A 27834-nucleotide genomic window follows, 5' to 3' on the forward strand; every position below is an offset into this window, starting at 1 on the left:
CCTCTCCTCTCCTCCCCAATCTCCTTCCCTCCTCTCTTATAGAAACATAGAAAATAGGTGCAGGAGGAGGCCATTCGGCCCTTCGATCCAGCACCACCATTCACTGTGATCACGGCTGATCATCCCCAATCAATAAACCGTTCCTGCCTTCTCTCCATATCCCTTGACTCCACTAGCCCCTACAGCTCTATCTAACTCTCTCTTAAATCCATCCAGTGACTTGGCCTCCTCTGCCCTCTGTGGCAGGGAATTCCACAGATTCACACAACTCTCTGGGTGGAAAAGTTTCTCCTCATCTCAGTCCCAAATGGCCACAAATTCACACAACTCTCTGGGTGGAAAAGTTTCTCCTCACCTCAGTCCCAAATGGCCACAGATTCACAACTCTGGAACATTGGGAACATTTTTCCTGCATCTAGCTTGACCAGTCCTTTTATAATTTTACATGTTTCTATAAGACCCTCCCACCCTCATCCTTCTAAACTCCAGTGAATACAAGCCTAGTCTTTTCAATCTTTCCTCATATGACAGTCCCGCCATCCCAAGGATCGATCTGGTGAACCTACGCTGGGCTCCCTCAATAGCAAGAATGTCCTTCCTCAAATTAGGAGACCAAAAACTGCAGTAGAACCTCCCTGCTCCTATACTCAATACATGCTGTCTCTCTGTCCACAGATGTGCAACAGAAACACAAGGAGACTCTGCAAGCACAGACTGAAACACTGAGTGTGAACACCATCCTGATAAACGAGAAGGTTAAGAATTTCCTGCTGCTTGATCGATACGCTGAGCTCACAATCATCTCCACTGTTCGAGATCGGACACTGGTGGAACATGAGCTGCTGGCAAGAGGTCGGGACCATGAGAAATGGCAAGAGAAACATCTCGGGGGAGAACTGAAAAATATCAGGACTGATCAATTGTTCCAGAGGAGCTTTTCCCGGAGTAAATCCCGATCTGGGAGTTCAGCATCAGTGTCCGGAGTCGCGGGGAGTTCAGAATCAGTGACCGGAGTCCCGGGGATCGGAAAAACAACAATGGTGCAGAAGATTGTTCATGACTGGGCCACAGGGAAAATATACCAACAATTCCAGTTTGTCTTCAGTTTCAAATTCCAGGATTTGAACATGATTAAACATAGAATAAACCTTAGGGAATTGATTCTGGATCAGTATCCTTACTTTGGGAATATGCTGCGGGAGGTCTGGAAGAACCCAGAGGGATTGCTGTTTATATTCGACGGTCTGGATGAATTCAAGGGCAGAATCGATTTTGCTGACAGTCGGAGAGACACAGAACCTAAGCACCAGTGTCCAGATCCCGAGTGGTGGTGTGAAGTGTCTGACATTGTGTACAGTTTAATCCAACACAAGCTGCTCCCAGGGTGTTCAGTGCTAGTGACCACCCGCCCCACTGCGTTACATTTACTGGAAAAGGCAGAGATCAGTGTCTGGGCTGAAATCCTGGGATTTGTTGGTAAGGAACGGAAGGAATATTTCACCAGGTATTTTGAAGATCAGACGGTGGCAGCAGCTGTTTTCAAACATGTGAAGGAGAACGAGATCCTGTACACCATGAGCTACAACCCCGCCTACTGCTGGATCCTTGTCCTGGCACTGGGCCCCTTCTTCAGACAAACACACCGGGACCCGCAGCGAGTTCCCAAGACCATCACACAATTTTATTGCTACTTTATTTACAACATCCTGAAAAACCACGGCCGTGAGATTGAGAACCTCCGTGAGGTGTTACTGAGGCTTGGTCAGATGGCCTTCACTGGAGTGGCTGAGAAGAACATTGTGTTCACAGATGAAGATTTGATCAAATACAATCTGCAGCCTTCCCAGTTCCTGTCCGGGTTCCTGATGGAACTTTTGGAGAGAGAGGATTCAGCCCGGAGCGTGGTGTACACCTTCCCGCACCTCACCATCCAAGAGTTTGTAGCCGCACTCGCACAATTCCTGACTGTAGATCGCGGGGATATCACGACACTCCTCATTGAAGCCCATGGCATGACAGACGGGCGATTTGAAGTATTTCTCCGTTTTGTCGCTGGTCTCTCCTCCCCACGGACAGCTTGGATCCTGGAGGAGTTTCTGGGTAAATTCCCTCATCAAACAATCTGCCGAGTGAGTGACTGGGTGAAGGAGGAGGTTAAACGCCGGGCTAGAAACACAAAGAGTGAAGCTGATAAACGGAGCCTCCTGAACACGATGCACTACCTGTTTGAGTCTCAGAATCCTGGACTGGCTCAGCAGACACTGGGATCTGTGGAAACACTTACATTCAGCGGACTGGGACTGACCCCGATTGACTGTGTGGTCCTGTCTCATGCCATCAGGCTCTGTGATACAATCAAACGCCTCGATCTATGGGACTGCCGCATTCAGTGTGAAGGTCTCCAGCGGCTGGGACCGGTTCTGCACAAGTGTCAGGACTTGAGGTAACTGTCCGTTTGACGCTAACACTGAACTGTAAAATTGTTCCACTATTTTGTTATTCCGTCCGTCCAACACCCCTTCTATGGGGCCGAGCGGCCGTCACTGTGGACGGGGTGGTTGAGCTCCCCCGGGTCACGGTGATTGACCCCTTCCCCCGGGACACGCCTGTTGCCTGCCCTGCCCTGCCGCCGTTCACTGCACGGGGAATGAGAAAAAATCTTGTCCCGGTTATCGGGCAATGAGAATAAATGGTGAAAGTCACCAAACACCCACATCCACACAGATTTGTTCAATAATGTGCTGAGGTGTTTCCAGAAATATCCCTTTGGGAGAAGTTGTCTATCTCAGCCTCACCGGGCGGGGTTTGTATCCGTTTATTTCTTACTCTGTTTGTGTTTAGACTGGGACGCAACAAACTGGGAGATTCCGGAGTGAAACTGGTGTCTGCAGCTCTGAGGAACCCGGACTGTAAAATACAGAGACTGGGGTAAACATAGAAACATAGAAATTAGGTGCAGGAGTAGGCCATTCGGCCCTTCGAGCCTGCACCGCCATTCAATATGATCATGGCTGATCATCCAACTCAGTATCCCGTACCTGCCTTCTCTCCATACCCTCTGATCCCCTTAGCCACAAGGGCCACATCTAACTCCCTCTTAAATATAGCCAATGAACTGGCCTCGACTACCCTCTGTGGCCGAGAGTTCCGGAGATTCACCACTCTCTGTGTGAAAAAAGTTCTTCTCATCTCGGTTTTAAAGGATTTCCCCCTTATCCTTAAGCTGTGACCCCTTGTCCCGGACTTCCCCAACATTGGGAGCAAGCTTCCTGCATCTAGCCTGTCCAACCCCTTAAGAATTTTGAAAGTTTCTATAAGATCCCCTCTCAATCTCCAGCCAGTCACCTTGCAGTCTCCTAGCATCCTCCTCACAGCTAACACTGCCCCCCAGCTTAGTGTTATCCGCAAACTTGGAGATATTGCCTTCAATTCCCTCATCCAGATCATTAATATATATTGTAAATAGCTGGGGTCCCAGCACTGAGCCTTGCGGTACCCCACTAGTCACTGCCTGCCATTGTGAAAAGGACCCGTTTACTCCTACTCTTTGCTTCCTGTTTGCCAGTCAGTTCTCTATCCACATCAATACTGAACCCCCAATGCCGTGTGCTTTAAGTTTGTATACTAATCTCTTATGTGGGACCTTGTCGAAAGCCTTCTGGAAGTCCAGATACACCACATCCAATGGCTCTCCCCTATCCACGCTACTAGTTACATCCTCGAAAAATTCTATAAGATTCGTCAGACATGATTTACCTTTTGTAAATCCATGCTGACTTTGTCCAATGATGTCACCACTTTCCAAATGTGCTGCTATCCCATCTTTAATAACTGACTCTAGCAGTTTCCCCACTACCGATGTTAGACTAACTGGTCTGTAATTCCCCGTTTTCTCTCTCCCTCCCTTCTTAAAAAGTGGCGTTACGTTTGCTACCCGCCAATCCTCAGGAACTACTCCAGAATCCAAAGAATTTTGAAAGATTATTACTAATGCATCCACTATTTCTGGAGCTACTTCCTTAAGTACTCTGGGATGCAGCCTATCTGGCCCTGGGGATTTATCGGCCTTTAATCCATTCAATTTACCCAACACCACTTCCCGGCTAACCTGGATTTCACTCAATTCCTCCAACACCTTTGACTCGCGGTCCCCTGCTATTTCCGGGAGATTATTTATGTCTTCCTTAGTGAAGACGGAACCCAAGTAGTTATTGAATTGGTCCGCCATATCCATGTTCCCCAAGATCAACTCACCTGTTTCTGACTGCAAGGGACCTACATTTGTTTTAACTAATCTCTTTCTTTTCACATATCTATAAAAACTTTTGCAGTCAATTTTTATGTTCCCTGCCAGTTTTCTTTCATAATTTTTTTCCTTTCCTAATTAAGCCCTTTGTCCTCCTCTGCTGGTCTCTGAATTTCTCCCAGTCCTCCGGTATGCTGCTTTTTCTGCTAATTTGTACGCATCATCCTTCGCTTTGATACTATCCCTGATTTCCCTTGTTATCCACGGATGCACTACCTTCCCTGATTCATTATTTTGCCAAACTGGGATGAACAATTTTTGTAGTTCATCCATGCAGTCTTTAAATGTCTTCCATTGCATATCCACCGTCAACCCTTTTAGAATTAATTGCCAGTCAATCTTGGCCAATTCACATCTCATACCCTCAAAGTGACCTTTCTTTAAGTTCAGAACCATTGTTTCTGAATTAACAATGTCACTCTCCATCCTAATGAAGAACTCAACCATATTATGGTCACTCTTGCCCAAGGGGGCACGTACAACAAGACTGCTAACTAAACTTTCCTCATTACTCAATACCCAGTCTAAAATAGCCTGCTCTCTCGTTGGTTCCTCTACATGTTGATTTAGATAACTATCCCGCATACATTCCAATAAATCCTCTTCCTCAGCACCCCTGCCAATTTGATTCACCCAATCTATATGTAGATTGAAGTCACCCATTATAACGGTTTTGCTTTTGTCGCACGCATTTCTAATTTCCTGTAAGTCCCAGTGTGAGAGATTGTGTTTACACTCACTGGGTGTGTGACACTGAACATTAATGTGATCAGTAATTGTGTCACTGATAAACACTGGGGATTTGCACCGTCTCCTGTCTCTCTCTGTGTCCCTCACCCTCACTCTCTCTCATCTCCAGGCTGGAATGTGTCGGTCTCACAGATTCTGGAGCCGAGGATCTCGTCTCCGCTCTCAGTACAAACGCCTCACTGACGGAGCTGAACCTGACAGGCAACTCCCTCACAGACCGATGTGTCCCCGCTCTCCGCGACCTCATACTGACCCTCCAGAGTCTGAAGTGGATCGGGTGAGTGTTTGTGTTAATGTTTAATGTGATCAAATATCAGGGGATCCATCCATCCATCCGCGGGCTTCTTTCTCCTGTGATTTTGTTCTGTAAGTGTTGTTGAAATATTAACCCCAGTCCCTGTTATTGACACTGTTGTTTCATCTGTTTATTTCCTCTTTATTCCTCCACATGTTTCAGGCTGGGGGTGAATAAGTTCGGTCCAACCGGGAAGAAGGAACTGAGGTCGCTGCAGGAACCCAGACCTGGACTGACAGTGAGCGTGTGAACATCTCGTGGTGTAAACGTCACCGCCCTGGGGACTGGAATATTGTTGGCCGATTCCCCGCACTCCCTCCCCTTTAAACGGCCGACCTCCCTCCCCTTTAAACCCCGGCACTTCCTGGGCGGTGACGTCAGAGGCGGCCCTGCCCGCTGTCACGTGACCCGGGTACTCAGCGCTGCTGATGCTGATGATGATGCCAGATATCCGGTGCTGTCTGCCTGCCATCCAAACATAGACAATAGGTGCAGGAGTAGAGGCCATTCGGCCCTTCGAGCCTGCACCGCCATTCAATATGATCATGGCTGATCATCCAACTCAGTATCCTGTACCTGCCTTCTCTCCATACCCCCTGATCCCTTTAGCCACAAGGACCACATCTAACTCCCTCTTAAATATAGCCAATGAACTGTGTGGCCTCAACTACCTTCTGTGGCAGAGAATTCCAGAGACTCACCACTCTCTGTGTGAAAAATGCTTTCCTCATCTCGGTCCTAAAGGATTTCCCCCTTATCCTTAAACTGTGACCCCGTGTTCTGGACTTCCCCAACATCGGGAACAATCTTCCTGCATCTAGCCTGTCCAACCCCTTAAGATTCTATAAGATCCCCCCTCAATCTTCTAAATTCTAGCGAGTACAAGCCGAGTCTATCCAGTCTTTCTTCATATGAAAGTCCTGACATCCCAGGAATCAGTCTGGTGAACCTTCTCTGTACTCCCTCTATGGCAAGAATGTCTTTCCTCAGATTAGGAGACCAAAACTGTACGCAATACTCCAGGTGTGGTCTCACCAAGACCCTGTACAACTGCAGTAGAACCTCCCTGCTCCTATACTCAAATCCTTTTGCTATGAACACTATGTCATATTATGTTTATTGGTCATTTGAGTAGCTGCTAGTTACTGTAACACCATGCAGATGAATTGTGTGAGTGAGTGGACTTTAATAAACATGTATTGTACCTTGACGTGTATATGACTCGACTCATTACAACGAGGACAGCACAAGAATGGACCCTTCAGCCCACAATATTTGTGAATGAAAACATTTGTGTATCGGCTGAAGTTACCCACTCATCCATTCCTCTCCCTACCTTGTACTCTTGTTCACTGAAATATCTCTCGTACGCTAGAACGAAGACGACATTCTCCACCGCCTCTTGAGTCGCCGCTTCCAGCCTCTTGCGGTAATGATTTGTCAAATCCAGCAGCTGTGAATCATCACACCTTTCCAGGAGCTCCGTCATCGAAGACATTGGACGAGCTGTGATGAATCAAAATAATGGAATTATCAAGGGTTTCTCCACCGATAGCTGTCACCACCCCACTCTGCTAAACGGCAGACCACATAGAAACATAGACAATAGGTGCAGGAGTAGAGGCCATTCGGCCCTTCGAGCCTGCACCATTCGCCATTCAATATGATCATGGCTGATCATCCAACTCAGTATCCTGTACCTGCCATCTCTCCATACCCCCAGATCCCTTTAGCCACAAGGGCCACATCTAACTCCCTCTTAAATATAGCCAATTAACTGTGTGGCCTCAACTACCTTCTGTGGCAGAGAATTCCACAGATTCACCACTCTCTGTATGTGAAAAAAAAAATGTTTTTCTCATCTCGGTCCTAAAAGATTTCCCCCTTATCCTTAAACTGTGTGTGTGGCCCCTTGTTCTGGACTTCCCCAACATCGGGAACAATCTTCCTGCATCTAGCCTGTCCAACCCCTTAAGAATTTTGTACGTTTCTATAAGATCCCCCCCTCAATCTTCGAAATTCTAGCGAGTACAAGCCGAGTCTATCCAGTCTTTCTTCCTCTCACCCCCTCCAATCTCCTCCCCCCCTTCTCCTCTCCCCCCTCTCTCCATCTCCTCCACCCCCTTCTTCTCCCCTCCCCACTCTCCCCCTCCCTCCCTTTCCCCTCCCTCTCCCCGTCTCTCTCCCCTCAAACCTCCCTCATCACCCCTCTCTCCTCACCCCATCCCCATCTCTCCCTCCTTCACTCCCTCCTTCACTCCCTCCTCCTCCTCCTCACTCCCCTCTCTCCCCTTCCACCCCTCCCCCTACCGCTCTCCCCCTCCCTCCCCACACTTCCCCTTCTCTCGCCCTTCCCCACCCATCTCTCCCTCACCCCCCTTCCCTCACCACCACCTCCCCCTTCCCTCTCTACCCCACCCCCTATCCCTCTCTCCCCCACCCCCTATCCCTCTCCCCCATCCCCCTTCCCTCTCTACCCCTACCCCATCCCCCCCTCCCCTCCGTCCCTCTTCCACCTCTCCCCCTACCCCTCCCTCCATCCACACTCTTCCCCATCTCTCCCTCTACCCCTCCCTCCTCCCACTCTCCCCTGCCCCTCCACACTCTTCCCCCTCTCTCCCCCCACCCATCTCCCTCTGTTTTTTATTTATTCATCTCGTAAACTCTGTCTGTAACAAATGGACAACTTTGCACCTTGTTATGTCTTGAAAACGAAATAAAAAGATTTCAATTTAACTCTACCCCCTACTCCTACTATCTCTCTCCCCCCCACTCTCCCTCCCTCCACACACTTCCCCCTCTCTCCCCCCACCCCTACCTCCCTCTCCCTCTCCTCCCCCCACCCATCTCCCTCTCCTTCCACACTCTTCCCCCTCTCACCCCTACCCCATCTCCCACGCTCCCCCCCACTCTCCCCTACCCCCTCCCTCCCCCTCTCTCCCCGCCACTCTCCCCCTCTCCTCCACACTCTTCCCCCTCTCTCCGTCCCTCTTCCTCCCTCCACACCCTTCCCCCTCTCTCCCCTACCCCATCCACACTCTTCCCCCTCTCTCCCCCTATCCCCTCTCCCCTCCACACTCTTCCCCCTCTCCTCACCCCCCACCCCTCTCCCCCCTACCCCATCTCCACCTCCCTTCACACTCTTCCCCCTCTCCCCCTCCCTCCACACTCTTCCCCCTCCCTTCCCACACCCAATCCCCTCCTCCCTCTCTCCCCCACCCCACTCTCCCCTCTCCCTAATACCATATTCCAGGACAAACTTTCAATTACTAGATTAAACATCTATCCATTTCTTAATAAATGATTAACATTTTTAAATAGCCTAAGTGTCCAAATAATATTCACAAATAATTCACAATAAAACATGATTTTTAAATCTCATTTACATTAATTTATAGGCCAAATGGAAGGAATTTAGTGTTCAATTGCTGTAAATTGAAGTCCATTTAAATCAGCTTTTTAGTGGGATCCTGTGAACGCGCTGGTTTAGAACGTTCACATTGCGGTGGATTTGTGCCCTCAAATGCCCAGAAAAATACTGCGGGATATAATGGGCCCAAATTAGCTACTCGCAACATTAAACTTTGTATAAAGGGATCTTAAGAAGCCCTTTTTAATGTAAAAATAAACAGCCTACCTCCTATTGTCCCCTGTATGAGATCCGGCCGTTGCCGGCGGTCGCTGGTTTAGAGGTTAATTTTTAAACTACTATAACAATTAGATAAAGCCCTTAAAAGTAATAATAGCTAAAGCGACGGAATCTTCCTGCGATTTTTTGTTAATAATTAACTAGGCTGAACATCCTCGATTTGAACAGCCTAGGGGAAATCGCGTTTTAAACCCGCCCCCCTCTAAACGGCGCCAAAATCGCACACACCCGCAGCGACAGATTTTCAGCAACACTTCAGGTACGTTTTGCAACATACCTAAATAATACATTTTATTTATGGGCGCCTTTCAAGAGTCTCAAGGACACCTTACAAAAATTTAGCAAGTAGAGGAAAAACATGCAAGGGGAATGAAATAATAGTAGAGACATGACTAGTACACAAAGTAAAGACACTCCCTTCCCCCATCTCCTCTCCCCCCGCCCCTCCCCACACTCTTCCCCCTCTCTCCCCTACCCCATCTCCCCCCACACTCTTCCCCCCTCCACACTCTTCCCCCTCCCTCCCCTACCCCATCTCTCCCTCTCCCCCACCCCTCCCTCTCACCCACCCTCCACACTCTTCCCCCTCTCCCCCAACCCTCTGTTTTTTATTTATTCTTTTCGTACACTCTGTCTGTAACAAATGGACAACTTTGGACCTTGTTATGTCTTGAAAACTAAATAAAAAGATTTCGATTTAACTCTCCCCCCTACTCCTACACTCTCTCCCCACCCGGGACGTCCTCAGCGGCGTGGACACAGAGTCGGCCCCCTCCTACCGGAGTCCGCGGCTTCCACAGTCCGTAGGCCGCGCCGGGTGGAGACCTGCTGCTGTAGACCGTCTGCAAGGCGACCCAGGACTCCACGATATTGTTCAGCGCCCCCACCCCCCACCACCATATTCCCGGACAGACGGACAGAATAATGTGGCCATGTTTTTCTCATCTCGGTCATAAAAGATTTTTCTTCCTTTTCCTTAAACTGTGACCCCTTGTCCTGGACTTCCCCAACATCGGGAACAATCTTCCTACATCTAGCCTGTTCGACCCCTTAAGAATTTTGTACGTTTCTATATGATCCCCCCCCTCAATCTTCTAAATTTTAGCGAGTACAAGCCGAGTCTATCCAGTCTTTCTTCATATGAAAGTCCTGACATCCCAGGAATCAGTCTGGTGAACCTTCTCTGTACTCCCTCTACGGCAAGAATGTCTTTCCTCAGATTAGGAGACCAAAACTGTACGCAATACTCCAGGTGTGGTCTCACCAAGACCCTGTACAACTGCAGTAGAACCTCCTCTGCTCCTATACTCAAATCCTCTATGGCGTGCGCAGCGTCTCATAGATAGATAGACAATAGGTGCAGGAGTAGAGGCCATTCGGCCCTTCGAGCCTGCACCATTCGCCATTCATTATGATCATGGCTGATCATCCAACTCAGTATCCTGTACCTGCCTTCTCTCCATACCCCCTGATCCCTTTAGCCACAAGGGCCACATCTAACTCCCTCTTAAATATAGCCAATGAACTGTGTGGCCTCAACTACCTTCTGTGGCAGAGAATTCCACAGATTCACCACTCTCTGTGTGTGAAAAAAAATGTTTTTCTCATCTCGGTCCTAAAAGATTTCCCCCTTATCATTAAACTGTGTGTGTGGCCCCTTGTTCTGGACTTCCCCAACATCGGGAACAATCTTCCTGCATCTAGGCTGTCCAACCCATTAAGAATTTTGTACGTTTCTATAAGGTCCCCCCTCAATCTTCTAAATTCTAGCGAGTACAAGCCGAGTCTATCCAGTCTTTCTTCCTCTCACCCCCTCCCATCTCCTCCCCCCTTTCTCTTCTCCCCTCCCCCTCCCATCTCCTCTCCCCCTACTCCTCCCCCACCATCTCTTCCCCCCCTTCTCCTCTCCCTCATCGCCTCTCCCCCTCTACTCCTCCTCCCTTCACCCCTCCCCCCTTCTTCTCTCCCCATCTCCTCTCCCCCCTTCTCCTCCCCCCCCCTCCACCTCTCCCCCCTTCTCCTCTCCCCATTCTCCCCTCTCCCCTTCTCCTCCCCCCATCTCCTCTCCCCACCCCCTTCCCTCTCTACCCCACCCCTTCCCTCTCTACCCCTTCCCCCATCCCACTCTCCCCATCCCCCTTCCCGCTCTACCCCACCCCCTTCCCTCTCTCCCCATCCCCCTTCCCTCTCTACGCCACGCCCTTCCCTCTCTACCCCACCCCCCTTCCCTCGCTACCCCACCCCCATCCCTCTCTCTCCATCCCCTTCCCTCTACGCCACCCCCTTCCCTCTCTATGCCACCCCCTTCCCTCTCTACCCCACCCCCATCCCTCTCTCTCCATCCCCTTCCCTCTAACGTCCCCCCCGTCCCTTCCCTCTCTACTCCACCCCCTTCCCTCTCTACCCCCCCCCCTTCCCCTCTCTACCCCCCCCCCCCCCTTCCTTCCCTACCCCCCCCACCCCCATATCCCACTCTCCCCCATCCCCCTTCCCGCTCTAACCCCACCCCCATCCCTCTCTCTCTCCCCATCCCCCCTTCCCTCTCTACGCCACCCCCTTCCCTCTCTACCCCACCCCCCTTCCCTCTCTACCCCACCCCCATCCCTCTCTCCCCATCCCCTTCCCTCTCTACGCCACCCCTTCCCTCTCTACCCCACCCCCTTCCCTCTCTACCCCACCCCCATCCCTCTCTCCCCCATCTCCCCTCCCCCTCCTCCCCAACCTCATCTCCCTCCCCACTCTCCCCTACCCCTCTTTCACCTCTCCCCCTGCCCTTCCCTCCCTCCACACTCTTCCCCCTCTCTCCCCCCACCCCACTTGCTCTCCCCTCACTCTCTCCTCCCCTACACTCTCCCCTACCCCATCTCCCCCTACCTCCACACTCTTCCCCCTCTCTCCCCCCACCCCACTTGCTCTCCCCTCACTCTCTCCTCCCCTACACTCTCCCCTACCCCATCTCCCCCTACCTCCACACTCTTCCCCCTCTCTCCCCACACCCCTCTCCCCCCACTCTCTCCCCCTCTTCCACCTCTCCCCCTTCCCCTCCACAATCTCCCTTTCCTCCCCACTCCTCTCCCCTCCCCTTCCCCCACTCCCTCTCTCCCCTCCCCATCTCCCTCTCTCCCCCCCCCCCCCCCTCTCCCCCTCTTCCTCCTCCCCCCCCACTCCCCTCCCCCCACCACCATATTCCCGGACAGACAGACAGACGGACAGAATAATGTGGCCATTAAACAATAATATTTCCTCACCTTCCTCTGGACTTTAAACCTTGTTCCCGCCGCCAACTGTCGACGCTCGTTCCCGCCCCGAGCAACTGTCGACTATAGAAAGCGAGAAAAAGAGAGGGTAGAAAGTTACAAATAAAAAAGAAAGCAAAAAAAAAACACAACAGAAAAACAAGGGAGGTGGAATGGGTTACCTGTGATACATCAATGGAGATAGGTTCGTTGGTTATAAAGTATAGAGTATAGTTTTTCATCTGTTCCTGAGTTCAAGTTTCAGCTGGGTCCTCGTGCTGTGCCAGTCTATCCCTTCAGATAGTTAATGAATGGAGCCCAAATTTTATGGAAAAGATCTTGTTTGTCCATTAAGACAAGTCTAATTCTTTCTAAGTATAGGGTCTCCGACATTTCCGTAATCCACATTTTGATTGTGGGGGTTGTAGGGCCTTTCCAAAATTTTAATATTAATTTTTTTCCGGTTATTATACTGTAATTGAGGAAGTTTCTTTGGTTTGTTGTGAGTGTTAAGCTTTGTTCTGATATTCCAAGTATTATTAATTTTGTGTCTGGGTCCAGTTTTGTATTAATAACTTTTGAAGTTATTTCAAAAATATCTGTCCAGAAATGTTTAAGTTTTATACAGTTTGCAAAAGTATGTGTTAAATTAGCCTCTAAATGTAGACATTTATCACAAATAGGAGAGATTTGTGGGAAGATTCTATTTAGTTTTATTTTAGAGAAGTGTAGTCTATGTAAGACCTTGAATTGTATTAAAATATGTCTGGCATTTAATGAACATTGATGTATTTGTTGTAAACTTTCGTCCCACATATCTTTCGTGATAGGATGACCTATTTCAATTTCCCATTTGTATCTATGTAGTTCGGTCGGTGGTACCTCGTTATTTAGTAGGGTGTTATAAATATAAGCTATTAGTTTTTCAGTATTAGGATGCTTGTTCAGACATTCATCAAGAATTTCTGATTCCCTATTCCTGTAAACTTGTGTATTAGATTTAACATAATCTCTAATTTGTAGATATCTGAAAAAATTATTTGAGTGCAATCCATAATTCAGTTGTAACTCTTGAAATGAAAGAAAAGTACCTTTCCCATAAAGATGTCCTATATGATTCCATGATTTTTCCATTGTGTGAAACCTTTGTCCATAAAGGATGATTTGAACAAAGGATTATTTACAATGGGAAGGCAGAGTGGTATATTATTCAATTTTAAATCTTTTTTTATTTGTTTCCAAATTCGTATTCCACTATGTATTATGGGGTTTTCTTTATAGGTTTTTTTGTGCTGTTTTGTGGGGGCAAATATGATGGGTCCAATTTCAAAAGGTATACAGTCTTCCTTTTCCATCATTAGCCAATCTGGTTGTTGGTCCATTTCTTCCAGCCAAAAATTCATGTTTTTAATATGGACTGCCCAAAAATAAAATAAGAAATTTGGCAAAGCCAGACCTCCATTTATCTTTGATTTACATAAATGTTTTTTACTTATTCTATGATTCTTATAATCCCAGACAAAACTTGTAACAATGGAGTCGACTTTTTTGAAAAAGGGTTTTGGGATATATATCGGAATTAATTGAAGTAGGTACAGTAGTTGCGGTAAAAAAATCATTTTTATAGCATTAATTCTCCCAAGCATTGAAATGGGGAGTGTTTTCCAGTATTGAATATTCTTATGTAGTTTATTCAGTAAGGGTGGGAAATTTAGTTTAAATAAAGAGGTATATGTCTTAGTTACCCAGATTCCTAAGTATTTAAATTTATCTTTAACTATTTTAAAAGGGGATTGTTGTATTGTATGTAAATTGAATTTTGTTATTGGCATAATTTCGCTTTTATTCCAATTGATTCTATATCCCGAAAACTGACCAAATTGAGTTATTAGATTTAATAGGTTTGGAATACTAGTTTCTAATTTTGTAATATATATTAATATATCATCTGCATATAAGGAGATTTTATTCCTTGTGTCTCTAGTATTGTATCCAAATATTCCTGGATGGTTTCTAACGCTTTCTGCTAGGGATTCGATTGCAAGAGCAAATAATAGTGGTGATAGTGAGCATCCTTGTCTACAGCCTCTAGAGAGATTAAATTTAGTTGATAACATTTTGTTTGTTAATATTCTAGCTGTTGGGTTAGAATATAACAATTTAACCCATGTACAGTACTTCTCTCCTAGTTGAAATTTTTCCATCACCGAAAATAAATATGGCCATTCTACCTGGTCAAATGCTTTTTCAGCATCTAACGAGATAATTGCTAGCTCTGCGTTGGGGATTCCATTGGAGTATATAATATTAAATAATCTTCTCAGATTAAAAAATGAATACCGTTTGGGGATAAACCCTGTTTGGTCAGGATGTATTAATTTACTGATCACTAAGCTCAATCTATTAGATAGAATCTTAGTTAATATTTTCTGATCAGTATTTAAGAGGGCTATAGCTCTGTATGAATCTGGGTCTTCAAGATCCTTGTCCGTTTTTGGTATAAGTATGATTGTTGATTCATTTAGAGTTTCTGGGAGTTTCCCGGGCGGCCCAATTGCTCCACCACCCCCCCCCCCCCCCCCGGCAACTGTATAACCCTCGCTCCCCCACCACAACCGGGCGGCACGACTGTATTACACTCGATCCCGGGCGGCCCTATCGCTCCACCACCCACCCCCACCCCGGTAACTGTATAACGCTCACTCCCCCACCATAATCGGGCGGCCCGACTGTATTACACTCGATCCCGGGCGGCCCAATTTGGGACTTGGTTTCTCCACAAGTTTTTAATCTCTGTTTGTGTGAAATGTTGTTTCTGCAGTCATACACACAAGAAAGAACCAAGACACTACACAATTTACACAAACATCCATCACAGCGCATCTCCTCCTCGCTGTGATGGAAGGCAAAGACTTATCTCTCCCCCGCACTCCCCATTCCCCTCCCGATGTCAGAGTCAGAGTCAAAGCCCCCGGTGGGCGATGGTAATTGTCCCGCGGCCATTTACGCCGCGCCGGGTGATGCAAGGCCACGCTCCGGGTCTTGTTGTTGGAGCCCCCGCCGGGCGCTAGCAAAGCCCCGCAGCCATTCCAAGCCGCGCCGGGCGATGATGTAAGGCCCCGCTCCAGGCACTCTTCAATCCCGCAACTCGGGCGGGTGAAGTCGCCGTTACGGAAGCCCCGAAAAGCGGTCTCCCAGCAGGGACCCGCGGGCTCCCGGTATTCCTGTCCACCAGACCTGCGGTTGGAGCCTCCGAAACCCCGGGTCGGGTCGCCACCACCGCTCCTCCCGCTCCGAACTCGGCCAGCTCCATGATGGTGAGTAGGTCCGCAGCTCCGCGACTGGAGCCCCAGGTCGTTCCTGCTGGAGGCCGCTCCACGGTGCTCGGCCCCCAATGACAATGGAGACACGACAGAGAAAAGGTCGGGTTCTCCGTGCAGGGGAAAGATTTTAAAAAGTTTCCCCCGCCCTCCGCACACACACCCACACACACATACACAAAAAATAAATAAAATCTACATTCAAACGAGACAAAAAATAATAAAAAGACAGACGGACTGCAGAGGCCGCTGCTACGTGAGTCACGCCACCCACTCGCCAATAACCATATAACCATATAACAATTACAGCACAGAAACAGGCCATCTCGACCCTTCTAGTCCGTGCCGAACACGTATTCTCCCCTAGTCACATATACCTGCGCTCAGACCATAACCCTCCATTCCTTTCCTGTCCATATAACTATCCAATTTATTTTTAAATGATAAAAACGAACCTGCCTCCACCACCTTCACTGGAAGCTGATTCCACACAGCTACCACTCTCTGAGTAAAGAAGTTCCCCCTCATGATACCCCTAAATTTCTGTCCCTTGATTCTCAAGTCATGTCCCCTTGTTTGAATCTTCCCTACTCTCAGTGGGAAAAGCTTATCCACGTCAACTCTGTTTATCACTCTCATTATTTTAAAGACCTCTAAAAAAAAGGGGAGATGCAACGAGACCTGGGTGTCATGGTACACCAGTCATTAAAAGTAGGCATGCAGGTGCAGCAGGCAGTGAAGAAGGCGAATGGTATGTTAGCATTCATAGCAAAAGGATTTGAGTCTAGGAGCAGGGAGGTTCTACTGCAGTTGTACAGGGTCTTGGTGAGACCACACCTGGAGTATTGCATACAGTTTTGGTCTCCTAATCTGAGGAAAGACATTCTTGCCATAGAGGGAGTACAGAGAAGGTTCACCAGACTGATTCCTGGGATGTCAGGACTTTCATATGAAGAAAGACTGGATAGACTTGGTTTGTACTCGTTAGAATTTAGAAGATTGAGGGGGGATCTTATAGAAACATACAAAATTCTTAAGGGGTTGGACAGGCTAGATGCAGGAAGATTGTTCCCGATGTTGGGGAAGTCCAGAACAAGGGGTCACAGTTTAAGGAAAAGGGGGAAATCTTTTAGGACCGAGATGAGGAAAACGTTTTTCACACAGAGAGTGGTGAATCTGTGGAATTCTCAGCCGCAGAAGGTAGTTGAGGCCAGTTCATTCGCTATATTTAAGAGGGAGTTAGATGTGGCCCTTGTGGCTAAAGGGATCAGGGGGTATGGAGAGAAGGCAGGTACAGGATACTGAGTTGGATGATCAGCCATGATCATATTGAATGGCGGTGCAGGCTCGAAGGGCCGAATGGCCTACTGCTGCATCTATTTTCTATGTTTCTATGTGTCTATCAAGTCCCCCCTTAACCTTCTGCGCTCCAAAGAATAAAGGCCTAACTTGTTCAACCTTTCTCTGTAACTTAGTTGCTGAAACCCAGGCAACATTCTAGTAAATCTCCTCTGTACTCTCTCAATGTGAGAGACTCTCTGGAGGTTTATATCCTGTGGATAACAGGTTGTTTGGTGAACGATGTATCACCAGGCTGAGGCAGGATGTGACCACAGCTCATGGCATTTCGTGTGAGGCAGAGAGGGAAAGACTGGAGGATAAATAAACACAGTAACCAGGCAAGTTGAGAAAACGGGCAACTTGCTTCATCAATCCGAACCGCACGAAGGAGCTGATCATGGACTTTAGGAGGGCACATCATCCAAGGATGTACACTCCATTGAGGATAAATGGGGATCCTTTGGATAGGGTGAACTGTTTTAAATATCTGGGAGTCCACATCTCCGAGGATATGACATGGGCATCACATGCCTCAGCACTCGTGAGTAAGGCAAGGCAGCGCCTTTACCACCTCAGGCAATTGAGGAAATTCACAGTGTCTCCGAGGATCCTCCAGTGCTTCTACGCAGCGGCGGTGGAAAGCATCTTGTCCGGGAACATTACCATCTGGTTTCTAGACCGCCAAATGGGGAGCGAGAATTGGAAGAGCAAATATGTAAGGAGATTGCAGATATTAGTAGTAAGCACAAGGTAGTGATTGTGGGAGATTTCAACTTTCCACACATAGACTGGGAAACACATTCTGTAAATGGGCTGGATGGGTTGGAGTTTGTAAAATGTGTGCAGGATAGTTTTTTGCAGCAATACATAGAAGTACCTACTAGAGAAGGGGTGGTGCTGGACCTCCTGTTGGGAAATAAGACGGGTCGGGTGGCAGAGGTATGCGTTGGGGAACAGTTCGGGACCAGTGATCACAATACCATTAGTTTCAATATAATTATGGAGAGGGTCAGAACTGGACCTAGGGTTGAGATTTTTGATTGGAGAAAGGCTAACTTTGAGGAGATGCGAAAGGATTTAAAAGGAGTAAAGTTTGTTTTATGGGAAAGATGTAGAAGAGAAATGGAGGACATTTAAAGGTGAAATTTTAAGAGTACAGAATCTTTATGTCCCTGTTCGGTTGAAAGGAAATAGTAAAAATTGGAAAGAGCCATGGTTTTCAAGGGAAATTGGACACAGTTCGGAAAAAGAGAGAGATCTACAATAGTTATGGGCAGCATGGAGTAAATGAGGTGCTTGAGGAGTATAAAGAATGTAAAAAGAGTCTTAAGAAAGAAATTAGAAAAGCTAAAAGAAGATATGAGGTTGCTTTGGCAAGTAAGGTGAAAGTAAATCCAAAGGGTTTCTACAGCTATATTAATAGCAAAAGGATAACGAGGGATAAAATTGGTCCATTAGTGAGTCAGAGTGGACAGCTATCTGCAGAGCCAAAAGAGATGGGGGAGATATTGAACAATTTATTTTCTTCGGTATTCACCAAGGAGAAGGATATTGAATTATGTGAGGTAAGGGAAACAAGTAGAGTAACCATATAATAACCATATAACAATTACAGCACGGAAACAGGCCATCTCGACCCCTCTAGTCCGTGCCGAACACATAGTCTCCCCTAGTCCCATATACCTGCGCTCAGACCATAACCCTCCATTCCTTTCCCATCCATATAACTATCCAATTTATTTTTAAATGATAAAAACGAACCTGCCTCCACCACCTTCACTGGAAGCTCATTCCACACAGCTACCACTCTCTGAGTAAAGAAGTTCCCCCTCATGTTACCCCTAAACTTCAGTCCCTTAATTCTCAAGTCATGTCCCCTTGTTTGAATCTTCCCTACTCTCAGTGGGAAAAGCTTTTCCACGTCAACTCTGTCTATCCCTCTCATCATTTTAAAAACCTCTATCAAGTCCCCCCTTAACCTTCTGCGCTCCAAAGAATAAAGCCCTAACTTGTTCAACCTTTCTCTGTAACTTAGTTGCTGAAACCCAGGCAACATTCTAGTAAATCTCCTCTGTACTCTCTCTATTTTGTTGACATCCTTCCTATAATTAGGCGACCAAAATTGTACACCATACTCCAGAATTGGCCTCACCAATGCCTTGTACAATTTTAACATTACATCCCAACTTCTATACTCAATGCTCTGATTTATAAAGGCCAGCACACCAAAAGCTTTCTTTACCACCCTATCTACATGAGATTCCACTTTCATGGAACTGTGCACAGTTATTCCCAGATCCCTCTGTTCACCTACATTCTTCAATTCCCTACCATTTACCATGTACGTCCTATTTTGATTTGTCCTGCCAAGATGTAGCACCTCACACTTATCAGCATTAAACTCCATCTGCCATCTTTCAGCCCACTCTTCCAACTGGCATAAATCTCTCTGTAGACTTTGAAACTCTTCTTCATTACCCGCAACCCCTCCTATCTTAGTATCATCTGCATACTTACTAATCTAATTTACCACACCATCATCCAGATCATTGATGTACATGACAAACAACAGTGGACCCAACACAGATCCCTGTGGCACCCCACTCGTCACTGGCCTCCAACCTGACAAACAACCATCCACCATTACTCTCTGGCATCTCCCATTCAGCCACTGTTGAATCCATCTTGCTACTCCACCATTAATACCCAACCATTGAACCTTCTTAACCAACCTTCCATGAGGAACCTTGTCAAAGGCCTTACTGAAGTCCATATACACAACATCCACTGCTTTACCCTCATCAATTTCCCGAGTAACATCTTCAAAAAATTCAAGAAGATTAGTTAAACATGACCTTCCAGGCACAAATCCATGTTGACTGTTCCTAATCAGACCCTGTTTATCCAGATGCTTATATATATTATCTCTAAGTATTCTTTCCATTAATTTGCCCACCACTGACGTCAAACTAATAGGTCTATAATTGCTAGGTTTACTCTTAGACCCCTTTTTAAACAATGGAACAACATGCGCAGTACGCCAATCCTCCGGCACTATTCCCGTTTCTAATGACATTTGAAATATTTCTGCCATAGCCCCTGCTATTTCTACACTAACTTCCCTCAATGTCCTAGGGAATATCCTGTCCGGACCTGGAGACTTATCCACTTTTATATTTCTCAAAAGTGTCAGTACTTCCTCTTCTTTGATCCTCATAGTTTCCATAGCTACTCTACTTGTTTCCCTTACCTCACATAATTCAATATCCTTCTCCTTGGTGAATACCGAAGAAAAGAAACTGTTCAATATCTCCCCCATCTCTTTTGGCTCTGCAGATAGTTGGCCACTCTGACTCTCTAATGGACCAATTTTATCCCTCGTTATCCTTTTGCTATTAATATAGCGGTAGAAACCCTTCGGATTTACTTTTACCTTACTTGTCAAAGCAACCTCATATCTTCTTTTAGCTTTTCTTATTTCTTTCTATGTAGCTATGGAAACTATGAGATTCAAAGAAGAGGAAGTACTGACACTTTTGAGAAATATAAAAGTGGATGTCTCCAGGTCCGGACAGGATATTCCCTAGGACATTGAGGGAAGTTAGTGTAGAAATAGCAGGGGCTATGACAGAAATATTTCAAATGTCATTAGAAACGACAATAGTGCCGGAGGATTGGTGTACTGCGCATGTTGTTCCATTGTTTAAAAAGGGGTCTAAGAGTAAACCTAGCAATTATAGACCTGTTAGTTTGACGTCAGTGGTGGGCAAATTAATGGAAAGGATACTTAGAGATAATATATATAAGCATCTGGATAAACAGGGTCTGATTAGGAACAGTCAACATGGATTTGTGTAAAGAAAACAAACTACCTGAAACACTAACAGAATCAACTATTACGCTTATTCCAAAAAAAAGATAAAGATTTAGAAGATCCGGGCTCGTACAGAGCTATATCACTTTTAAATACAGATCAGAAAATTTTAGCAAAGATTTTAGCAAGAAGATTAAGCAAATATATTAGTAAATTGATAAACCCTGATCAAACAGGGTTTATACCCAAAAGATACTCATTTAATAATCTGAGACGCCTGTTTAATATAATGTACTTGCATAAAGTAGAGGAAGAAGATATATCAATTATTTCTTTGGATGCAGAGAAAGCATTTGATCAGGTAGAGTGGCAATACTTATATAAAGTACTACAAAAATTTAATATGGGAGAGAATTTTATATCATGGGTAAAATTATTATATGATAAACCGATGGCAAGAATTTTAACTAATAACATGTTATCTCAAAAATTTCAACTATCAAGGGGTAATAGGCAGGGATGTGCACTATCACCCCTGCTATTTGCCCTTATGATAGAACCCCCTGGCTGAAAGTATAAGAATTCATCCGAATATTCAGGGCTATAATACCAGGGACTCAAAGAATAAAATCTCATTATATGCAGACAATATACTTTTATATATTACAAAGTCACAAACGAGCATACCAAATTTATTAAATTTAATAGAGGAATTTGGGTCTTTTTCTGGATATAGAATAAACTGGAATAAAAGTGAAATGATGACATTAAAACCTCAAGAACCTACACACTTATTGAAGTTCCCCTTTAAAATCGCAACAGAAAAATTTAAATATTTGGGTATTCAGATTACTAGAAAATATAAAGCATTATTCAACGCTAATTTCATACCTTTATTAAATAAACTTAATACGCTGATTAAATTTTGGAAAACACTTCCCTTATCATTATTAGGTAGAATAAATGCAATAAAAATGATCTTCCTACCACAATTACTATACCTATTTCAGTCTATACCGGTATATATACCAAAATATATATTTTTAAAATTAGACTCTAATATTACTAATTATATTTGGGACTATAGATCACATAGAATTACAAAAAAACACTTATGTAAACCAAAAGAGGTCGGGGGACTTTTACTTCCGAATTTTATGTATTATTACTGGGCAGTGCATATTAAGAATATGATTTATTGGTTGGATAGTTCTACCCAACAGACAGAATGGATAAAAATGGAGAAGGAGGATTGCCATCCTTGTAATATAGGAACGATCCTCTTCTCCCCCAAAAAACTGAATAACACAATATATAAGAAGAACCCAATTATATATCGTACAATAAGAATTAGGAAACAAATAAAATTAGGACTGGACGAGGGTTGGTCAAGATTATAAATAATGATCTCCTTTTCTTTTTTATTTTATTTTATTTTCTCTATTTTCTCTCTTAACTTTCTTCATTTACTCGTTTTCTTTCTTCACACACTATATATTTTACATTTTTCTATCCTTTACTATCTAACTTCTTTTTCTTATTCTAATCTTTTTTCAATGTAACAAAATAAAAAAGAAGTTGTACATAAAATGTATTATGAAAATATATATTAGGCACTTTGGTGCCATATGACTGTACTTACTTCTAATAAAATAAAAAGGAAAAAAAAAAGAAGAAAAGAAGGTTCAATGGTTGGGTATTAATGGTGGAGTCGCTAGATGGATTCAACAGTGGCTGAATGTGAGATGCCTGAGAGTAATGGTGGATGGTTGTTTGTCAGGTTGGAGGCCAGTGACTAGTGGGGTGCCACAGGGATCTGTGTTGGGTCCACTGTTGTTTGTCATGTACATCAATGATCTGGATGATGGTGTGGTAAATTAGATTAGTAAGTATGCAGATGACACTAAGATAGGTGGGGTTGTGGATAATGAAATAGATTTTCAAAGTCTACAGAGAGATTTATGCCAGTTGGAAGAGTGGGCTGAAAGATGGCAGATGGAGTTTAATGCTGATAAGTGTGAGGTGCTACATCTTGGCAGGACAAATCAAAATAGGACGTACATGGTAAATGGTAGGGCATTGAAGAATGCAGGTGAACAGAGGGATCTTGGAATAACTGTGCACAGTTCCCTGAAGGTGGAATCTCATGTAGTGGTAAAGAAAGCTTTTGGTGTGCTGGCTTTTTATAAATCAGAGCATTGAGTATAGAAGTTGGGATGTAATGTTAAAATTGTACAAGGCATTGGTGAGGCCAATTCTGGAGTATGGTGTACAATTTTGGTCGCCTAATTATAGGAAGGATGTCAACAAAATAGAGAGAGTACAGAGGAGATTTACTAGAATGTTGCCTGGGTCTCAACAACTAAGTTACAGAGAAAGGTTGAACAAGTTAGGGCTTTATTCTTTGGAGCGCAGAAGGTTAAGGGGGGACTTGATAGAGGTCTTTAAAATGATGAGAGGGATAGACAGAGTTGACGTGGATAAGCTTTTCCCACTGAGAGTAGGGAAGGTTCAAACAAGGGGACATGACTTGAGAATTAAGGGACAGAAGTTTAGGGGTAACATGAGGGGGAACTTCTTTACTCAGAGAGTGGTGGCTGTGTGGAATGAGCTTCCAGTGAAGGTGGTGGAGGAAGGTTCGTTTTTATCATTTAAAAATAAATTGGATAGTTATATGGACGGGAAAGGAATGGAGGGTTATGGTCTGAGTGCAGGTAGATGGGACTAGGGGAGAATACGTGTTCGGCACGGACTAGAAGGGTCGAGATGGCCTGTTTCCGTGCTGTAATTGTTATATGGTTATATGGTTGTATGGTTATATGGTTATATGGTTTGGGAATTGCTCTGCCCAGGACAAGAAGGCTCTGCAGAGAGTAGTGCGTTCGGCCGAACAAACGCACTATGGGAACTTCACTCGACCCCCTGCAGGAACTATACATCAGGAGGTTCAACTCCAGAGCAAATAAAATCATGGGAGACCCCTTCCACCCCTGCAACGGACTGTTCCAGCTGCTACGTTCAGGCAAACGCCTCCGTTGCCATGCGGTGAGAACGGAGAGGTTGAGAAGGAGTTTCTTCCCAGAGGCCATTCGGACTGTAAACGCCTATCTCACCAGGGACTAACTCTACTGAACCTTTTTCCTTCCATTATTTATTATGTAAAAGAATATGTGTGTTATGAATGTGTTTATAGTTTGGTTGTTTGTCTTTTGCACAAAAGTCCGCGAGCATTGCCACTTTCATTTCTCTGCACATCTCGTATGTGTATGTGACAAATAAACTTGACTTGACTTGACGGACCACTGCGTGATTGAGAACAATCCCGTGTCTTGGAAACAGGGTGTGGAGGGAGGCATAATCTGATCAAACTGTGAACTCAGTTAAACACTATCAGACAGAGATGAGCTTTGCCCAGCGTTTATTAATTTACCGTCAGAGCCCATAAAGCTGAGTGGATGCGATCGGAATCAGGAGACCTTACAAGGTCGGGCAGTAGACAAACTTTAACCTGTGGTTTTCGGATAAAACGGCCACTTCACAGTTTTATGGAACTGTTCATTGAGGTTCATATTGAACATTTTATTGTCACATTTGTTATGTGGGAATTATTGTGGACAATTGTGTTTTGTACGGGCAAACGTCACATTCTAGAGATTTGTAACCAGAATATACAAATATATAAGAAGGTACACAAAAATGCTGGAGAAACACAGCGGGTGCAGCAGCATCTATGGAGCGAAGGAAATAGGCAACGTTTCGGGCCGAACCCCTTCTTCAGACCCATACAAATATATAGTTATGAGAGGCATAGTTCAGGTAGACTATACAATACAATACAATACCGTTTATTTGTCATTTGAACCTCACATGAGGTTCAAACGTAATTTGGTTTCTGCAGCCATACAAGAAAAGAACCAAGACACACACCCAACACCATTCAAGGCAATGCAACTTTATTTATATAGCACATTTCATACACGAGGCAGACTCAAAGTGCTTCACATAAAAACATGTCATACAATAAAATGAAATAATAAAATGAAATAAAATAGAAAAACGAAAAGAAAAGCAAAATTAAAAATGCATTATAAAATGTGCAAAAGTTAAAAGTGCAATGTAGTTAAGATTTAGCTGAAAGCTAAAGTAAACATAAAAGTTTTCAGTCTTGTTTTGAAAGTGGTCAAAGTTGAGGCAAGTCTTCAGGAAGTTTATTCCAGCTATTTGTTGCATAGTAACTAAATCCTGCTTTCCCATGTTTTGTATTTACTCTGGGAATCATTAACAGATTGGTTTCAGAAGATCTTAGCGGTCTAGAAGGCTTATATAGTGGAAGCATGTGAGTGATATACTTTGGTCCTAAACCATGTAGTGATTTGTAGGTGAGCAGCAGGATTTTAAAATCAATTCTCTGACATACAGGGAGCCAATGTAAGGATTTAAGAATTGGTGTAATGTGTTCAAATTTTGAATTGGTGTAATGTGTTCAAATTTTCACACAAACATCCATCACAGTGAGTCTCCTCCTCACTGTGATGGAAGGCAAAGTCTTATCTCTCCCCTGCTCTCCATTCCTCTCCCGAAGTCGAGGTCAAAGCCCCCGGCGGGCGCTAGCAAGTCCGCGGCCACTCAAAGCCCCGCCGGGGGATGTAAGGCCCTGCCCCGGGTCTTGATGTTGGAGCCCCCGGCGGGCGCTAGCAAGTCCGCGGCAATTTAAAGCCACGCCGGGCGTTGCAAGGCCCCGCTCCAGGTCACTCTGAACCCCGCAATTCGAGCGGGAGAAGTCGCCCATGGGGTCGTGCTGGGTGGAATTGTGTGTGTGTGTGTGTGTGTGGGGGGGGGGGGGGGGGGGGGGGGTTATGTAAAAGATTATGATGCAGGACTTTGTGGGTACTGACTCCGATAACTACCGACGTCAGATGCGGAGTAAAATAAGACAGGTGAGGAATTGGGTTGCAGGGTGAAGACCTGAAGCTGTTACAATGACATCCTCTCTGAAGCAGTTACAATTGTTGTGGACACGTGGTTATTGTCACCATGTCCTGATGGTGTACGTTTTGATCAAACAATGTCTGAAGAAGGGTTTCGGCCCGAAACGTTGCCTATTTCCTTCGCTCCTTAGATGCTGCCTCACCCGCTAAGTTTCTCCAGCATTTTTGACTGCCTTTGATTTTGCAGCATCTGCAGTTATATAAACATATAACAATGACAGCACGGAAACAGGCCATCTCGGCCCTTCTAGTCCGTGCCGAACACTTATTCTCCCCTAGTCACACCTACCTGCGCTCAGACCATAACCCCCCATTCCTTTCCCGTCCATATACCTATCCAATTTATTTTTAAATGATAAAATCGAGCCTGCCACCACCACCTTCACTGGAAGCTCATTCCACACAGCTACCACTGAGTAGAGGTTCTCCCTCATGTTACCCCTCCCTTAATTCTCAAATCATGTCCTCTTGTTTGAATCTTCCCTACTCTCAGTGGGAAAAGCTTATCCACGTCAACTCTGTCTATCCCTCTCAACATTTTAAAGACCTCTATCAAGTCCCCCCTTAACCTTCTGCGCTCCAAAGAATATAGCCTTAACTTGTTCAACCTTTCTCTGTAACTTAGTTGCTGAAACCCAGGCAACATTCTAGTAAATCTCATCTGTACTCTCTCAATGTGAGAGACTCTCTGGAGATTTTTATCCTGTGAATAACAGGTTGTTTGGTGAACGATGTATCACCAGGCTGAGGCAGGATGTGATCACAGTTCATGTCATTTCTTGTGAGGCGGAGAGGGAAAGACTGGAGGATAAATAAACACAGTAACCAGGCAAGTTGAGAAAACGGGCAACTTGCTTCATCAATCCGAACCGCACAAAGGAGCTGATCATGGATTTTAGGAGGGCACATCATCCGAGGACGTACACTCCATTGAGGATAAATGGGGATCCTGTGGATAGGGTGAACTGTTTTAAATATCTGGGAGTCCACATCTCCGAGGATATGACATGGGCATTACACGCCTCAGCACTCGTGAGTAAGGCAAGGCAGTGCCTTTACCACCTCAGGCAATTGAGGAAATTCAGAGTGTCTCCGAGGATCCTCCAGTGCTTCTACGCAGCGGCGGTGGAAAGCATCTTGTCCGGAAATATTACCATTTGGTTTGGGAATTGCTCTGCCAAGGACAAGAAGGCTCTGCAGAGAGTAGTGCGTTCGGCTGAACAAACGCACTATGGGAACTTCACTCGCTCCCCTGCAGGAACTATACATCAGGAGGTGCAACTCCAGAGCCAACAATATCATGAGAGACCCCTTCCACCCCTGCAACAGACTGTTCCAGCTGCTAAGGTCAGGCAAACGCCTCCGTTGCCATGCGGTGAGAACGGAGAGGTTGAGAAGGAGTTTCTTCCCAGAGGCCATTCGTACTGTAAACGCCTATCTCACCAGGGACTAACTCTACTGAACGTTTTTCCTTCCATTATTTCTTATGTAAAAGATTATGTGTGTGTTTATGATTGTGTTTATAGTTTGTTTGGTTGTTTGTCTTTTGCACAAAAGTCCGCGAGCATCGCCACTTTCATTTCACTGCACATCTCGTATGTGTATGTGACAAATAAACTTGACTTGACTTGACTTGACTTGACGGACCACTGTGTGATTGAGAACAATCCCGTGTCTTGGAAACAGGGTGTGGAGGGAGGCATAATCTGATCAAACTGTGAACTCAGTTAAACATTATCAGACAGAGATGAGCTTTGCCCAGCGTTTATTAATTTACCGTCAGAGCCCATAAAGCTGAGTGGATGCGATTGGAATCAGGAGACCTTACAAGGTCGGGCAGTAGACAAACTTTAACCTGTGGTTTTCGGATAAAACGGCCACTTCACAGTTTTATGGAACTGTTCACTGGGGTTCATATTTAACATTTTATTGTCACATTTGTTTTGTGGGGATTATTGTGGACAATTGTGTTTTGTACGGGCAAACGTCACATTCTAGAGATTTGTAACCAGAATATACAAATATATAAGAAGGTACACAAAAATGCTGGAGAAACTTAGCGGGTGCAGCAGCATCTATGGAGCGAAGGAAATAGGCAACGTTTCGGGCCGAAACCCTTCTTCAGACCCATACAA

General features: G+C 45.3%; 1 protein-coding gene and 1 long non-coding RNA gene across 2 annotated transcripts in view; both read left to right on the forward strand.

Annotated features, from left to right (window-relative positions):
• LOC116969229 (NACHT, LRR and PYD domains-containing protein 3-like) overlaps positions 1 to 27834 on the forward strand; it is a 256184-nt gene that overhangs the window by 27077 nt on the left and 201273 nt on the right. The window lies entirely within an intron of this gene.
• Positions 2873 to 5834, forward strand: LOC116969235. Its single transcript, XR_004410686.1, has 3 exons — positions 2873 to 2928; positions 5166 to 5333; positions 5514 to 5834. It is a non-coding gene; the product is annotated as an uncharacterized LOC116969235 (long non-coding RNA).

Source organism: Amblyraja radiata, unplaced genomic scaffold, assembly GCF_010909765.2.
Source record: "Amblyraja radiata isolate CabotCenter1 unplaced genomic scaffold, sAmbRad1.1.pri S131, whole genome shotgun sequence".
NCBI lineage: Eukaryota > Metazoa > Chordata > Chondrichthyes > Rajiformes > Rajidae > Amblyraja > Amblyraja radiata.